The sequence below is a fragment of the Cygnus olor genome, chromosome 1 (genome assembly GCF_009769625.2).
Source record: "Cygnus olor isolate bCygOlo1 chromosome 1, bCygOlo1.pri.v2, whole genome shotgun sequence".
Classification (NCBI taxonomy): Eukaryota; Metazoa; Chordata; class Aves; order Anseriformes; family Anatidae; genus Cygnus; species Cygnus olor.
Genome location: NC_049169.1, coordinates 45643150 through 45661593, shown reverse-complemented (window position 1 = coordinate 45661593; position 18444 = coordinate 45643150). Strand labels below are relative to the sequence as shown.

The 18444-nt window shown below is 39.3% G+C and overlaps 1 long non-coding RNA gene across 1 annotated transcript; it reads left to right on the top strand.

Annotated features, from left to right (window-relative positions):
• The first annotated feature begins 4590 nt into the window (after positions 1-4590).
• Positions 4591-11845, top strand: LOC121069797. Its single transcript, XR_005819625.1, has 4 exons — positions 4591-5327; positions 7851-8087; positions 9268-9389; positions 10129-11845. It is a non-coding gene; the product is annotated as an uncharacterized LOC121069797 (long non-coding RNA).
• The last annotated feature ends 6599 nt before the right edge of the window (positions 11846-18444 follow it).

Here is an 18444-nt window from a genome sequence, read left to right as displayed (position 1 = left end):
AGATTTTTAATGAAGTTCTAGTCCCTAATGTAGGCATAAAATATTGCTGTAAATCAAGTCTTTTTCCTGTTCAGTATCCTCAAACTTTCCCCAGTCACTCCACTATAGTTTGCCTATGCCAGGGATTTGCATTGCTTCTACTGCATTTTATATTGCTAACAGATTATCAAGAAAATCCATCCTGCTAATCCCACCATTGATAGAGTGGACATCCATAACAGTCTGCTCTATTGCATTAAAATGAAAAGACCCACCAATAGCTCCCAGTCAAGTTGAAGTCATCTGACAGATAAGCATAGTCTGAGTTGATCAGCTAAAACTCTAGGCTTATGTTACTGACATAGATCCTTCTGTGCAAAATACCCAGGAGAAAAGTTTTTCTCCAATTTTCTTTTATGTGTTTCCAAAATTGCTATTTCAAATTTCTCTTTCCATAGGATGCACTCTCAAAATCCTTAGGTAAGAAGACAAGAATTTTTTTTTGCAGTTTTTGAACCCTGGGCTGATCTGTTTCTGCCAGGTGTTCTGCCCTGTGCTCTGCAGTGAGACACGGGGGAATGACACCTTGTCATTATTATCAGATTTTGCCTTGCCCATATACATAGGCAGTGTGATCTCTGTCATCTGCTTATGATTATCTCTCTCTCCTGGATTTTGGTGCAAACCCTCTGTAGAGCAGGGCCAGTAGCATTGGTAGTGTCTGGTGCTGCTTTTTCCTGCAGAACTGGTAAATGCACTTGTAGAATTGCCTCTCCACAACAACCTCAGTGCTTATTGAACCCAGCAAAAATTGGAAGAAGACTGAATCACAAAATGGACGCTTGGAATAATCGTTCACACTGCCCATCTTCCGGAGATTAATTTGACCAGCTAAGTAGGTAGTTAGTTCCTTTATGCTGTATCTGTACTTAATGGAGTCAGAGAAAAGTTCTTCTTGAGAATAATTTACAGACCACAGTTATGATCTTGCTACAAATGACTCTTGAAATGGTCTTTGCTCTTGCTATTTATTAAAAGAACCTGGGGACACTACCCATCTAACTCAGTTAACTGAAGTAATGCAAAGAGGATATATCCTTCTGCTTTATGCTGTAGGGTCTGCTATGTGTCTCTTGTTCTGTGGTTGAAACCCAAACTCTGTCCTTGGATGTGCATGTGTAGTCTTAACATGAACCATAGGAAAGTGCTGCAATAGTAGGTTCAATAATAGTACTCATTTTATTTCTTAAATATTTGTATCTGTTTGTGTATGTATACATATATATAAAAATGATACTTAGCAATTTGTTTCCTCTGTTAAAGATCTCGTTTTAGCTTTAGCTTTTAGCAAAAATTTTCACAAATACCAGTTCTCATCCATTCTAGATGTGAAGCAATTAATAACAACCATGGGAAATCTGGCAATGTATTATAGCCATATATATTTGAGAATATCCAAGAGTACATATCTGAAATGAGAGGCAGTAAAAGGCTAAATCCCTTTTCCACAAAGGGGAAAGAGTAGACTGCCAAAATGGAAAATAAATATGTCACTTCAAATCCTTGTTAACATTACATGGATAAGCCACTTTTTTTGTATCTGGTTGTGTTAGACATTCTTCTGCTAGCTAATGCCAGCATTTGAAAGCTGGACAAGGAGACATTAAACTCAAAAGCTTGAACTGGGACACATATAATAAGGCTAAAAGCTGTTTTTCTGCTTAACCCAAACTTTGAAAAAAGTCCTACATATGCACTTTCAGTTTTATGCTGTGTGCGAATGTCAAATATGCTTAGTTGGCACAGAGTTTCTTGAAAGTAATTATTGTCATCCCATTTGGCTAAATTAATCTATATATACGTATACATACCAGAAATATGCAAGATTAAAAAATGCTGATATAGGCTAATGAGTTGTTTTACTTTCTATAGAGTGGTACTGTTGTTCTGTGATTTTTGTTGCTGTATTACCTATAAGTTGTCTACAACCTAAATATATCTTTCCAGGGGAAAGAAAGGCAAAGTTTTATTCAGGACAAATTATTATGAATTCATCCAGGAAAATACTCTGGATAAAACCAATTCCTTTCTGTGTAGGCTAGTTAGCACCTGTTCTGCATGCAAAACTGTATTGCATTAGCAGATTGAAAAAAAATAAAATTATTTAGTAAAAATAAATAAAGTCTCAATATATAATCTTTTACTTAAAAAAAAACCACTGCTTCATAATATATATTTATGTACATGTGCTTTAATATACAGAAAAAAATACAGCAAGTATGTTAGATTAGTATATTGACAATTCAACTGTACTCCTGCAGAGTTTGGACAACTTAAACCTTTGTTTCTGTACACGTTTATACTTCTTAATATTTTCTGTGGAATACTTGGTGACTACATTTTTTTTTTTTTATTTCTGATGAAGAACAGAGGTGATGGCTATGAATGTGCTATGCACATCTGTCTGTTTAATTGCAATAGGAGTATCATGTAATGATTCTGTAACCTGTTAATGTGTATGCTGGACCATGGTGACTTCAAGTGGCCCATCAGTACAGATGAGATGATGTGCTCTTCCATGGTGTGCTTCTGCTTTCTGGATCATGAATGCCAGATTGCTAGATGAATTTAGATAAGGATGATGTAGGGTTAGGGTGAAGAAGAAAGACAAGGGTAGTGCTGAAGAGCAAGGTGCTGATCTATTTGGAAAATAGATTTTGTCTGAATACATAGGGGGAAGAATCTGCTGGGGACAGAAATCCTCAAACGGAATAGTTAGGGTGGGAAAACAACTTGGAAAAAACAGACTTTCCTCAGCTTGATCTATACAAGATACATGCATGTTGGCTGTTGGGCTCATTCCTCAAATGCTCTGTCTCCTTGGCCAATAAAAACATTTTCATTTGAACATTTTCCTAGCAATCATTCATCTGTTGGATTTCTCTACGACGGTTAAGTCTCTTAAAGACCCAGTGTAGCTGGACTTATTGCTGCAATTTGATTCAAAATAGTGTGCAACTTGATGGAGACTAGAATACCATTGAGATGGGAATATTCCAGTTGCTGAGGATGAATCTCAAAGGGGACTGCACCAGATTCAATTTTGAACCAGATGTTTCAAACCTTTCCCCACTCCCAAATCCTGTTTTTGTTTCCCCATCACTACCCACTTAAAGTTGATACATCTCCTTCTCTTTTAAGGATGATGCTTGTGTGTTGTGGTTTAGCCCGGCTGGCAGCCAAACACCACACAGCCGTTCGCTCACCCTCCCCCCTCCCTCTCCGGGATGGGGGAGAGAAACGGGAAAGTGAAGTCTGTGAGTTGAGATAAAGACAGTTTATTAAGACAGGAAAAATAATAACAATAATAATAATAATAATAATAATAATAATAATAATAGTAGTAGTATTAATAGTAATAATGTGTACGAAATAAGTGATGCACAATGCAATTGCTCACCACCCGTTGACCGATGCCCAGCCTATCCCCGAGCAGCCGGCCCCCCCTCCACCCCGGCTAGCCACCCCTATATATTGGTCAGCATGACGTCAGATGGTATGGAATACCCCTTTGGCCAGTTTGGGTCAGCTGTCCTGGGTCTGTCCCCTCCCAGCTCCTGCTGCATCCCTAGCCTGCTCGCTAGCAGGACAGAGCGAGAAGCTGAAAAGTCCTTGGCTTGGTGTAAGCACTGCTCTACAACAATTAAAACATCAGCATGTTATCAGCGCTCTTCTCATCCTAATCCAAAACATAGCACCCTGCCAGCTACTAGGAGGAAAATTAACTCTGTCCTAACTGAAACCAGGACATTGTGACATATGGCTTCATTAAGTTTTATTTTCTATTTTTATTTATAATTTCTGTGGGCTGGTCACTAGTTTTGCTATATGACCTTTTAGACTGTAGATGGCACTTTAAAGTTCATTATTAGCATATGCATCACCCTCTGATTCAGTCAAAATGGAGAAGAGCAGGATTTCCCAGTACCTTCAAGTTATTGTATTCCTTTTAAGTAGGTCACTTGGAAACAAGATCATCACTGTCTATACAGAACAAAAGGGACCAAGACTTTTCATTCTGCTTAAGACATTTGGAGATAAGGCACCTAACCCTTCTTAACTGCTTAAAAGGATTAACCAAATACAGAGAGCATCTTCCAGAGCAGGTACCCCAGGTAATATTTCAGGTCAGGCTTGTAAGCAGGCTGAGCAGGCAGCAAGGTGAACTCTGATCTCAGGCATGGTCCTGCTCCTGTTCTGTCCTCCTTCCCTGCATTACAGGGCTTTTAATTGTCCTCCTGGGAGAGCCCCAGAGGTGCTGCTAGAACTAGGTGGGGGGGTTACACCAGGAGATGAGGGGTGTCCTGCCCCACCTGCTCTAGCTGTGACCAGCGGCAGCAGGCCCTCCCTGGTGAGTTGAGGTCTCTCAGGGGGTTGCTCTGCTAGAGGGGTTCTGTAGAATGGTATCTTACCAGGAAGGGGTTTTAGGGGTTTCCAGACAGCTGTAAGCCAGGGACAAACAGCTGAGTTTAAGCCTCTGAAGGAGAACAGCAGGGCCTGCAACTCAGGTGTCCTTGGTCTCCTTCCTTCCCAGGGCCTCTGCAGAGGAGGGAAGGGAGGAGCTGGCCCTGCTCACCACAGCGGGCGCTTACCATCAGGCCCAACAAATTTGTTGGGCTTCCTGCCCTGAGCAGGGGCAGGTGAGGCAGCCTGGTCAGTAATGTAGGGATGAAATCTGTGCCCAAAGTCTCTTGGCTTTGTGTTTCCTGTAGAAGATACTATGTGGGGTTTGCTCTCCATTCCTACATACACCTTACTGCACCATCTTTTGTGTGGGTGTGTTTGGCTCATCCCAAAGCAGCCTCGCATCCCCATGTGAGGCAGCTGTGCCTGGCTGTCCTTAACACTGTCACTCATGGAGGCTGTGCGCTGGGAAGGTGTTAACTGAGTGAACATGTGTGTGTCTCTGCAAAGCCTCCTGAGCATGTTGGCGCTTTTTTATCTCCTGTCATGGAGTTTGGCTCCCTGTGGAGCTCCCCAGCTGGAGCAGCAGCTGTGCAGGAGGGGAAAGGTGTGTCTGACTGCGAGGACCGGGACTAGCTGCCAAAGTGAGAGAGAGAGAGAGAGAGAAAAAAAAAAAAAAAAAAGCTTTAAATGGCAAGACTGAGCTTGCAGCATGTGGCCAGTGTGTTCCCTGCAGGCTTCAGGAGGCAGCAGGAGCAGCGGTGGAGGGGAGAAAAGGTGCTGCAGGATGGGGGCTTCCCGCATGCCAGCTGGCAGCAGGGGTCTGCAGGTACATGGGGCAAGAGGGACAGGCCACCGTCGCGCTGCAGCAGCCTGCAGCCCAGGTAGGATGGGCTCATGGACCATTTGGGGTAAATAAATTCTTTGTCTCACTTGGGTAGTTTGGGTTTGTTCTGTTGTGGGGCAGAGGCAGGAGCTTACTGAGTTATGTTTGGTGTATGGCATTCCTGTGGTGATGGGGGAAGCAGGAATTGGTTTTGAGGATTGCTATTGCAGGAGGATACACAAATTTTTAGGTTTTCAGGGAGAATTTTTGTGCATGGTGGTGTCTGTGAGAGAACCAGCCTGGGAGCAATCCAGGAGCAGCAGACAACTTTTAGGAGATGCAAATCAACCATCTCATATAAAGCTGCAGGGAGGAAGGGAAACATTCATAGTGGCCAGGGCAGTGCCTAAAGAGTGGTTGTCTGATAGGAAAACCTGAGTGACTGGGGTAGCCAGGTCTGTATCCATTTTCAAGCTTCGAGATTTATTCCTCGGGGCTTTGATTGCATCTGCAAAGCTCTAGGGAACTAACAAGCCCCTTTCTGTCATCTTCACTGGGAGAAACAGTTCCAGAACATGCAATTTAATTTAATTTACGTATTGCTAATAAAGAGTGCATGTACTTGTTTTTCCGCAAAGCGTAGCTGTACCTGCACATCTGGGAGGAGCGTTAAGCTTGCAGCAGGGACATTGTCTGCAGATCTGTAACTGCTGCTGTGCTTCCAGCCGTAAACTCTATCACACCGCGAAGCAGTCTCCTTCGGCACGCCTCAGCAACCCTTTCCCTGCCTTGGGATCGAGCAGCTGCATTGAGAGCTAGATATTGCTTTCCCTGCCTGCTTTAAATTGTGAAATTCTTGGCACAATTAAAAAAAAAAAAAAGTGTAGTCACTGTAGAAGATTTTTTTTGGGGGGGGGAGGGGGGGGGGGAGTATTTTATTCTGTTTCAGCTGCTGCTTTGCTGTCAGCTGGTAAAGCAAAGCAGGCAGAAAGAGCCTGTGTGTGTATCGCGCAGTCAAGCACATCTGTCCATGCAGCAGCAAGGTTAGACAGTTCCTTGCCTTTGCAATGATTCATGAAGTTGTGCATACCTTGAAAGATAAATTTTTGAACTCTGACAACTTTTTAAAATGGTTTCTGCTTCTTCTTTTTTTTTTTCTTTAAGTGATACACCTTCAGAGCTTTTTCTTTCTTTCTTTCTTTCTTAAAAGCTTTCTAGTTCATCAAGCACAAAAGAAACCACTTCTAAGGCTTTGAGATTTAGTAATTTAGACTTATAACATTAACTGAGTGTCCTAGATTTATTAATTCTCTCTCACTCTTGTGCTTTCATGTGTGTGGAAATATATCTGTATCTAGACATTTATATCTAGGTACACTTATGTGCTATCAATATATATGCATTTTTTTTAGACAATTATTCTAATGTGGCTACAAGAAGTGGCTATGGCGATAGCTGTTGTTTACTTGTTTAACCTCAATAGCCACATCAGCTAAAACCTTGGATGGTCTGTCTTCACTCAAGAGTTCTGAGTAGTTTTATTTACACCTTCTCCATAGTGTAGCTTAGTTTGTCAGTCTCAGAGTGTATGTTACATGCTTATAGCTGCAGCATATGCTCCCTTGCATACAAACCTCAAAGAGTAACTGGAGGTTTCAGTATAGGCAGTATGTTCCTGAATAGATTAATGGATAAATAAGAAAACGAATGGTCTCTTCCATCTGTAGAATTTGTGGTTTGTGGTGTCCTCCTCCCTCCCCACAAAAATAAATTCTATGTGCTTCCAGATGAGTTTATAAAATGACTCTCTATTGATAAAAGTGAAAATCAATGTGTACTGGAAATGATATTGGAGAAAGGAGGGGCTGCAAGCTTATTTTAAAAATCCGAACATAGAGTGAAATGTTAAAAGTGCTTATTTTTTCTTATTATATGTACAGTCAAAAACTAGCCATAAATTCTATATCATATGTGCATATTAATGTTTTCATCTTCCTGAGCATTCATAATAAAGCTGTAAGACACTACGGTATAACAGTATTCTTCAGTTAGTGTGTACCTGCATACAGAGAAATCCAAATGACCACAGAGAAAGCGGAGTAAAAAGCTGTGTTTTAGGTACACTCAGACAAAGCCATCTGCTGCCAGCTCCATGGTCAGCATTATTGCTATGCTGAAATGTGTTGCAGGTTGCAACAGAAATCTAATAATATAATGGAGGTTAGTCCCTTAGAAAATCCACCAATTCTGTTTCCAAAAAAGCATGAACCAAAATTTTATCTAAAGAAAGGGGTGAAAGTAGGAAGGATGGGGGTTAAATGTCATCTACTGCAATCCTCTCTGTTATCTAGTAATATTCTACTGTATTTCAGTGAACTTTCTGCAGTGCCACTCTGTACTTTCTCTGGAGTGGCCATACCTGAGAGTCCTTGACATATGTACATATTTGCCTGGTGATTGCCTCAAATAAATAAACTCAAAATAGGAATTTATATTACCTTATTATAGCTTTTTTTTCTCCAAAATCATGAGTTATTACATAACAAGGGCACAGGTTTTAACTTCAGATGTTTGTTGTTAGGTTCTGATGCTGTTGGCACCCTTGCAATAGGACTGCTTCGTTGGAAAAATCTGTATACATATGGAAACCCTCACCACACTCTCACCTTTTCTGAAGATGTCTGTAGTCCTGTATTTCAACATTTGCCTACGCAAAATGACTTATCATATCCATTATCCTGCCCAGCTTCACTTTCTATCACTCCAGTGCCTTCATACAGCAGTAGTAGTCAAGAAACTTTAAGTCAAGACTGTACAGGTAAGCAATTCTTTCTTTCTTACACTTCGGAGCTTAGTTTAATCAGCAGTTTTAGTGCTCAAGTTAAATAGCTGTTTCAGCTGCCAGACAGCTTTGACTGCTCCTAGGGAAGGATTAGACCATGGAAACTCCATCAAGGAATTAGCTTTTCCCAAGTAATGCTTGTTCAAACAAATTATTTCATGGTTTAAAAAGTGTCACAAATAGTGACGTGTTTTCAACCGCAATAATACGTTTGCTTTAAAGCTGGTAGACCACCTTTCTGATGAGGATGGAGCCATGGTAGCATATGGAACCATTTAGGGCAGTATCATCTCTTCCGTGCCTATAAAACTGTGTGTGATGGAGGATACCCCCATATATCCATCATGCATCCAAAATGCTATGAGCGCCTGACTAATGACAAGATAGGATGTAAAAGGAGCATCCAGTCACATCCACGGGAATGCACTTGTGCTTCCACCTGTTACAGGGTTTACATCTATCAGAAGCTACAGAAAGCAGCGTGCCTGTCATGTCGTGTCTCAGACTTGAAGCACCCCTGACAGAGATGGGGCTGTGGTGTTTGGACAAATAACTTGCCCCATAGTCTGCTCTCATTTGTATATGGAGGATCTTTTATTAGGATGACAGTAAGGAAGCAGGTCACGAACTCAGTGAATTTTTCTGGATGGCAGATGAAGCCCTGATCTACATGCTTCCTGAATGGACCCTCATATAAAGATTTTGGTTAATGTTACCTCCGTTGTGTTGCTAAGTGGGAGAGATTAGCAAGGTTCTGCCTAGGTGCCAGGCAGCTGAAAGTTATATATGGGGAGTGGGTTCCTAGTGGATCCAGTATCGAAAGGTGTAATGCTGGAAAAGGGCTGGTCTGAATACCTAGTGCTGTCTCAGTTCTTAAATGCATGTAATGCTTGCTGACAAAGGACTGAATGTGATCTGCAGTAAAAGTATAATCAAGTATATATCATACTGTTGATTGTATTACTCTTTTTTTCATTGAAAGTATTACTCTTTTTTTCATTGTAAGTATTGTAGTACATAAATATAATTTACTGTAACTGATGTAATCATGTTGACAAAAAATAATGGGCTTGAAACTCTGTGTTGATGCTGAAATCTGAGCAAAACGGATTTCTTACCTCCCAGAGCATTCTAATCTAATGGCTCATCCTCTCAGGCTGGCTGGGTGCTTGTAGGAGCCGCAAGTCCCAGGATAAGCACCATTCCTAATGTCTACTCTGATGGTGACACTTATAAAACAGGAGTGCTACTGCAAATTGCTAATCAGTCCATGCAAAGGTAAATGTGACTTTCATTTATCTATATTCCTGGTTCCAGTTAAGAGCAGTGTAAATCTGCACATCCTGTGCACAATTCAGTATCCTTTGTATGAACTTCATGACTGTATTCTATAAGCTTAATTTATATATATATATATTTTACCCCCTGTTTTAGTGATAGAAATAATGAACGTGCCATGAAATACTTCTTATCTTTCCCATGCAAGGAGTGATGACTCCCGTTTTAATTGCTCGCATGCTATGAAACACCTTCTCGCTACTTTAAGGTTCACAAGCACCTGCCACCTAGAGGTGATATTGTGGAAGGACGGAAAAATACTAATAAGCATAGTAGCATAATAAAACTGTAATAAAGCCCGATAAGAAACTGCTAGCCCTGCAGAAACAATTTCCTGGGTCTGAAGCATGGCTACATATAGCCATGGGTGTCAGCATGATATTATATTAGCAAGTCAAATAAATATGCCCTAAATATGTTCTTTATTTAAGATGTTAGTGTCTTTGAAGAGATCATGGTGAGATGTTTAGAAAAGTATTACACTGAAGAGCAGCATAGCAGCCTGGCTGGCAGGGCAGCACAGTTGGGTTGAGGCAATGTCCATTCCCAACAGGGTGGGAGGTGCTGGTGCAAAGTATGACTCGTGGCCCAGGGAGATACAGCCTTCATCCTGAGTTAATTTCCTGATTTCTAAATGCACTACAACAGCTGATAATCCATGTGATTATTTTAAATCTAGATGCGTGTCTCCTGCTGCAGACGTGAGGGTACTTCGTGTGAGCATGGTGAAGTGCTCCTATCTACTGGTCAGTTGTGCTCTGCCCTACTGCCTGGGGGCCCAAGAAGTATATGGTGTGACTGGATGTTGTGGCTGCAACACCAGTGATAATCCCTACCTTATTATAACACTTCTAACACAAAAATTTCTTAATTTTTTTAAACATTACCAGCTTTCAGGGACTGTCTTCCCATGATTAAGAAGCTTATTTGCAGCAAAGATAACAGCTGTTCAACAGCGTACAGCAATTCTCTGCAAGTTCAGGCAAGAGTACTGCATCAGCTGAAATGCGTGATCTTTTGAAAAGACAGAGGTAGATTGATTAATGAGGTAGAGTATATCCTAAGGCTATATCCAGGCTCATTCATGTCCAAGACTACTTGATCAGCTTGTTTACAGGAACTTGATATGAAAAAGAATACCATGCCACGGGCTTGCTGTAAAGCTACTCTCTTGTGAATTTATATCAAATTCTCTAACCTTAACATTATCAAAAAAGCAAACCATGTTAAGCCAGCAGTATACAATGAATAGATGCATTGTCATTTCAAAAGAATTATTTTTTATCTACTGATACTGGGAAAATTCTGGCTGCTTCCTCCGCATGTTCAGAGCCTTGTAATAAGCTGTGCTTGGGAAGTTTGAGATGAATTTCAGTGTCACAATAAAACTGTGTTTTAAGACACTCAGTATGAAAGATGTAGAACTGCAGCTAATAGCATTTGGGGAGCAGATTTCAGTGGGTGCTTTGTATACTACTTTGAAACATTACTTTCAATTTGGTACATTTGTTGCTTCACAGTATTCTGTAATGCTAGGTTATCTTCAGAGTAGTGACAGATTTTGTCCTTGCATATTGGAGTATAATTGACATCAGAAACAATTTTCTGTACTTTGGGAAGGAAATCTTGAGCTTTTAATATTACTTATATTTTGAAATAACATTATTGAGAGGATTGCACTGATTAATAAGAAACATACTTCTGCTTCGAATGGGACAAAACATGAGGAATTATTCTGTACTCATTTCCCAGCTCAGAAATCTTGTCAGGAAGAAAAGAGAACAACTTAGTTTTGATAACTATTTGATAACAACATATCAGTTTTTGAACTGGTTCCCAAAGAGTTTCTGTTGATTAACTTTTTCTGTTATTATGTTCGTTATTCAACGCTTAATACATTAAACAATATATTTCAGAATACCCAGAAAACTCCTAGACACCACCAGCTGGATTCTGAGTGATAGATTTGCACTGAGCCAAAAAGAATTGGGAAGAATTGGGAGCTGAACATTACATTTATTATGTGAATTTCTGGTTGCAGATAAAAATATATATATATATATATATATATAAAAAAACCAACATCAACAACAACAAACAAAACCAGCTGAATGTAATCCACTCTGCTACTGTTGTGTGGGGCGGGACAGGAAGCTGACTACACTAAAACTGGAAATGCATGCATGCATATAAATTTAAATATTTTGTTATTCCCTGTTGCAGATATATGTTTAGTATCCTTTACACTATAGGCATTTACTAATATTTATCCTCAATCTTCTTGGCTTCAGAGTTAATCCTGATCAGTATTGCCTTTCCTCTCCTCCTTCAGTAGACTTGGGAAATACCTCACCTGCTACTTGCTGCACAATTTTTCAATGATGGGACATTGTTTTCATAGCCAAGTGTAGTTGTCTCTTTCCCAAAATTAACAAACCTGATCCTCTTCCCATAGGCTGTTTTATTTAAACATTTTGTCATCATTTTTGCCCTTTGCTGAGCTTGCTCCAGTTTGTCTTCATTTTGAGTGTTGTGCCTAGGACAAGGTATGATTTTGCAATGAAAGTACAACTAGCACTAATTAGTGTAGAATAGTTACCTCTTCAGTCTGTTACAAAGACACAAATTAATATTTCCCTAGCTAAAATGTCTTTTTGAAGAGCACTGTTACTGACTCTATTTGCATTTGTTTAGCAGCACAACCTGCTAATTTCTCTTCATCACTGATATCATAAGCATCTATTCTCCTCTAAGATTCTTCTAATGCATTTCTATCCTTTTTATTTTTATTGTCTTTGATCTTTAGGCCATTCCTTCACCTTCATGTGGTTCATTTGAAATTCTGAACCTGTCCTACACGTGGCTTACAATACCTATCAAGTTTTGGCCATCTGCAACTTTTAAAGAAACACGGAATACCATAATTCACAAAAATATTCAATATAACAAGCCTCTGTCATCTTGAAATTATTTCTCAATATTACTACTTATAATATAAATCTTTTCTTTCAACCATTTCTGAGCTGAAATTAGTGCACCTTCATCTGGACTGAATTTCTCTTTTTTATTATAATGACTTGTCCTCCTCATATACTAGGTCAGCTGTTTTGAAACCAATTATATTGATTTACCATGTATTGTTCCTGACAAATCTTTGTTATCATCTTGTTTTCTTCAAGGTGCTTACAGACTGCTTGATTTATTACTTGCTTTCTAACCTGTCATCATTTCTTTTCAAATATTGACATTAGGCTGACTGCACAGTAATTACCTTTATTTTACCTGTACTTTATTTGCCCTTTTCCACTGTTAGGGGAACTTACCTCATCTTTCTTTGGCTGGAGTACTCCTTAAAATGTTTATAGGTTCCTAAATCCCAGTGAGACAACTGAAACGTGAAATAGGCACCTCTGTGCCTTTCCTGGTCTGTGCCTGAGTCCCTACTGTGTGAATGTACAGAATGGAGAACTTTCAAGAGAACTTGTATTCCCAACAAAGACAGAGAAAATGCAAAGGATGCAAGTCACAGGATCCTCTTCAGGGATGCACCCATATTTGTCTTGTAGCTGATGAAAAAAAATAATAGAATTATTATGCTTGTGGTATACAACTTTTTGCAAGCGTAACATGAGAAAACCTGAAAGAGTATTCCAGCTTCCTTGCTCAAAACTATTGGAAGGCTGGTTGGAGCTCAAGTCCACTGTTTCACCTGCATTCTTGCCACATCCCTGTTTATTTTACCTGTGAGATTATAGCATCAAATATTTTCCATTTGTATCTATGCTGTAGGATGTAGTTTCACAGTAATATTGCCATCTGCTGTGAACACTGTATGTGACATGGACAAAACTCAAATTAACTTAGGTGTTTCTTGATACTGTGCATTAAGTGCATGCTTAACTGGATTATTTGATTCTGCAGCTTCCATATTTATTTTTTTTGACAGAGCTATCTTGTCTCATGCAGCTTTTAAGGCCTGTTTTAAATCACACAATAACATTAGGAAGCTATATAAAGAAATAATTTGTGACAGTGACTCCTTCTTAGTATGGTGCAGGACTCCAATTTATTTAATAAGATAGACACAAAGGAAGTGAGTGCAATTGATCTAATGTTAGCTGAATTTCACAATTCTGCTAATTCAGGTAATATTGGACTACCTAGGAAGTTTTTGTTTGTTTTTCACCTGGAGAAAATCAAGGCTTAGAATAATTATAATGTGAATGAGGAGATAATTGATGGGGAGATGACAACAGTCTTGGGAAAGGGAGTACTAAATGGGAAGAAGATTAACAGTAGAGTTTCCCCAGTATTGGTCCTGGAAAAGGTTAATATTTTTATGTATGATGTCTGCCTGTAAAGGAGGAATGCACTGATGAGCTGTGCTGGTGAGTCTAAGCTGGAGACATCATTACTGCAGAGGAAAATCTGAATATTGTGTGGGAAGAAACGGATGGCTTTGGGGAACAGAAAAAGAGAAATGTGATAAAATACAACAGTGCAGATTTCCAGATTGTACATAAAATGATTTATTTATTTTTTATTTATCCTGTAAGCTGGGAGTCCTCAGCTGGAAATGGCTGAGGAAGATAAATCCAGCTACTAATCAGGAGTGTGCTGCAGCTGTGAAAAAACAAATGGAAGCCTGCAATGTCTCCGGTGAAATATTTGCTGCAGAGGGAGAGATTAAAGTTGTTTATCCAAATTGACTGCTTATTTTCAAAAAGGATAGAGATCTACTGGAGCTTAAGCAGAAAAGAATTACTAGTACAATATGGGAGAAGAGAGCACACCTAGTAGGAAGAGAGTAAGGAAGCTTACTGTATTTAGATTAGCAAAGCAAAAGCAATTAAAAGTGGAAAAAAAGAAAAAATCTCTCCAGTAGGTTTCATTTTCTGCTTATTTAATTATTTACTGATTTTTAAGTTTGGGAAATAACTATTACAAAAAACAGACATCTGATATGTTCATTTATCCTGATCAGCAGCTTTCTGAGTTTGATGAACCTGTTAAGTGACCCCAGCGACACGACTGCTGGTGTTAGTACTTAGAAGTTAATGGGTTCCAGTTGCAAATCTTAATTTGAAGGGCTCATAAACTGTCTGGCTTCTTGGGACTGTGTACAAAGGTGAAGGCCACGAGATGGTGCTGATGCTCCTTATCACAGCTGGAAGCATTATGAGAGCAACGGAGCAATGTGTTGGCCTTGGTGTAATTGTTCAATGCGGAACTCAGTGCTTGTTATCCTGTCAAGTCAGTGGCTCAGTTTGATCTGAAGCTCATAGTTATGTGCTGATTCTTGTTATGGAGTCTGAATACAAACTCTGTATATCACAGGAAAAGAGGAAGACAGAAAGAAAGGAATTGGAAAGGTGATAGTTATTTCTTTTGAAGTTGTGCCTTCTTTTTGCTTGTCTTTCAGCTGCAAAGAGATTGATGAATTTACAAAATTGAGAAGTAGAAAGAAAATACAAGTTTCTGATTAGACACATGGGGATTCTGGTTAGAATCCTCACCTGAAGATCCAGATACTACCTGCTCTGTCATGTGTTGATGCCAATGGTAATATATGCTGTGCCTACAGTGGTCCTGACTGCTTCTGCTTCTTTGTTTATACTCTGTATGCTTACATCAAACCAGGGACCATTTGGGGAGGTTTGTTTGGTATTCTTTCTACAGGGTCTTCAGAGGGATTGAAATAGAAATAGCTTTCAGCAGTCTGGGAGCTCTATATTAGACGGTCATAAAGATAGTGAGGTTTGTAAAGAGGAAAAATACTACTTCCAAAAATGCAAGTTGGAAACTCTGAAGTCAGCTGAACGCCAAAAAACAATGCAGGGCAGGTGGTAACTGGTGCCCTCACTGACAGAAACCTGCCTTAATTACTGTTGTGTCTGCTAACACAGGTATCATGTCTCTTTTTATTAACCGGTGTGGCCAGGGGACAGGTTTATCTTTCTCAATTTTTTTCATCCAGCTGCCAGCAGAGTTTCCCTGTGTAACTGCAAACTACTTTTATCAAAATTAGGAAGAGTGCAATTTGTTAATGGAATACCTTTCCTGCAATGCTGTATTGTCTTTTGTTGCTAAAATGCACCATGCTTTTTTTTCCCCTGCGTAAAATGAGACCAGAAGTGTTTAAAAATGTAATGGCTAAAAAGCATACTGCATTCAATAAGCATGACAAATTAGGATCCAAAAAAAGAACATTGAGTATTTTGGTAACATCAGCATCCTTGCTGACTCTCAGGACACAGAGTACCCTTAAGTCTATATTTTCAAATATCTCAATGTGTGTATTTAACCAGTTTCAAGATTCTGTCTACCAACAGAATTTCTTTTAGAATTCAAAGATGTGCAATATTGTTTCCCAAAATTCATGGCTTACAGTAAGTTCACAGATGATTCTAAAAAACTCACATTTACAGAGAAGGAAAGAACAATTTTGAACCTTCATTGTCTTCTGACCTTATCATAGGTTCAAGTCTAGAAGCTGCTGAGCTCCCTGGTTCTGATCCAGCAGAGCATTTAAGAATATGCTTAATTTTGGACTTGAGAGTTATGCCACTGAAATCAATTTATCTGCTTCTCTAATGCTTCTTCCCACATAGCAATGGGAAATTCAAATTTGCTTAAGAACAATGAGTTGATAATTCCTTTTATAAGGTATATTTTTAGAAATGCTAACCAACATGGATCATGCTCTATTGGTTGAAGACGTTTAGCACAGACAGTGCTAACACATGCCTCTTGTGCTGTATCAGTGCTTCAGTGTTGTTTTTTTAGTGCATCTTTAGAGCTGGAAGTGCATTTACTCCAGCCTTTTCTGCTAATTTTTCTTCTGAAATTAACTACAAGGCCTTTCTTTTTATCTGGAATGTGGGTATTTGCCTTTTTTGCTGATCTGAGGTTGGCCCATTATTGCACAAACTTAAACTGATGCTATCACCATTTGCTCGTTGCTGGTGCTTCATGTGAACTTAAACTCAGTAGGGTCTGGAATATAGAGTCTCCTTCTAAAATTTCTACATGGCTAACACTGGCTTGGATTTACAAGTTTTCATTCCTTTTGCTTGACATATTCTTTGTTGCTGACATCTAACAATGTCTATTGATCACAGGTGATGCAAAGAAAAAAAAAAATACATTGAATTTCAGATTTCATGGAGATACCTTTTCTCTGGGCAAACAATATTTTGTTTTTGTATGGTAGCTGGTCAAAGTAAAAAAGTGTTAGGATGGAGTTATGAATGGTACCAGAAGAATGTGTTTACATAAGGATGTCTCTGAACCACTTTTTCAGTTGCAGTCCTGTAGCACTATGGAGTCTTAGTGCAAGATGGAAGTGTTTAATTAGCACTTTAAATCTGATAGAGATTTACTGATGGTCTGCAAAGCAACAATCTGTTTCTCTTTTCTGTCAATGACATGCCTTTCTTTGTGAACAGTGTGCCTATCTTGCATATTTTATAATCAAATTAATAGTGCATAGTAAAAGACAAGCATAAAATTATTATTTATGTAAAACGTTATTAACTTTACAGAACCAAAATGGTGCATTTCCCAACTATATCTCCAGAAAAATTAGTGTCCAGAAGAAGAACGTTCTTTTTTTTGTTGTTGTTGCTCATTAGTGAGTACTGCACAGTTAAACCTTGAAGTGTTGTATCTGTAAGTAGCTGATCTGTCCTTCTTCTGGAAATCTAATATAAATAAAAGAAAAAAAAAAGTCTAATGTCTCTGTTTGATGTCCATGTTGAAGAGAGTGAACCAGAAGAAAAAATAATGGCTAATGTGGGAAAACTAGAAAGAAAACACAAATTCTTAATGATTTTTTTTTTCTATTCAATATGGGTAATGAAGTCTCGGTCTTTTGAAAGAGAAAGGATGTGTCAGAGTTGCAGATGTCAAGTAGGAAGCACTCAAATGTAGCACTACAGTTCAAGACTGAGACAGAGAGCAGGAGCCATATAATTAAAATGGAAAGAACTATGCAGATTGAGCTCCAATCAAGCCCTCATTTATTTTGTTCCTCTGTCTTTACAGCTTAGCTTAAGATGACTTGTTTTTTTCCCCTCAGTCCCCCAATTAAAAGAGGGATTATCAATTTCCTGAAAAAAGATGAATATGCAAATTTGAAATATGCAATTCTGCCTACTTTCACCTACTTTGTTTCCTTCTCTTTGCTTATTTTTTCTTTCATTTTGTATTTCTCCCTCTTCAGTCTTTTGCCTAATATTTATTGCATACCTCTCAGAATCTCTTCCTCTTCTCCTTGTCCTTCCTCTCAGCTTTGTCCTCTATGTATATGCCCTGCAAATTTGTACACACACACCCTTTTATTTATTTATTTATTTGTTTTGCTTTTTGTCTTTGATCGCCCTCAGCATGCCTTTGCTCAGCTCTCAGGAGCGGACAGCCTGGAGGAAGCTCCATGTAACACCTTTTCTCTTATGCTGGCTGCTGCAAGATAAGTGGTTTCCCAACTCCTGGCTTACAGTCAACAAGTTTTGCTTTGCTTGTGGCTTCAGGAAATTAAAAGGTTAAGACTGAGAACAATAAGACCAGCAAGCCATGGTGCTGCCTGTGGCTCCTGTGTAGTCAGGATGGACGTCCATGGGCCAGAGGAGATGGCAGGTTGCTGACCTAGCTGGTGAGGGTTGAGGGCAGAGCGGGTCACCACACTCTGTGGCAGCTGCCAGCCTCTAGCTGGAGGAGGGAAGCAGGGGGCTTATTTGCCACTTGCTGACCTAGTGTCCAGTAGACTATCTAACTGCTTTGTACTTGACTGATCAGTTCTAATACTTCCATGGCATTTATGCTGAAGCAATGTCTTTTGGTTGAGAAGGCTGAAAAGTGCTTATTTTGAGGGAAAAACCCCAGACAGACTTCTGAAGTCTACTGATACACTTGTGGTTAAATCCGTCTTACCAGAGTGCAAGAACTTCTTTACTTTGATTTTCAGTTTGAAATTCAAGGCTCTGTTTAAACTCCT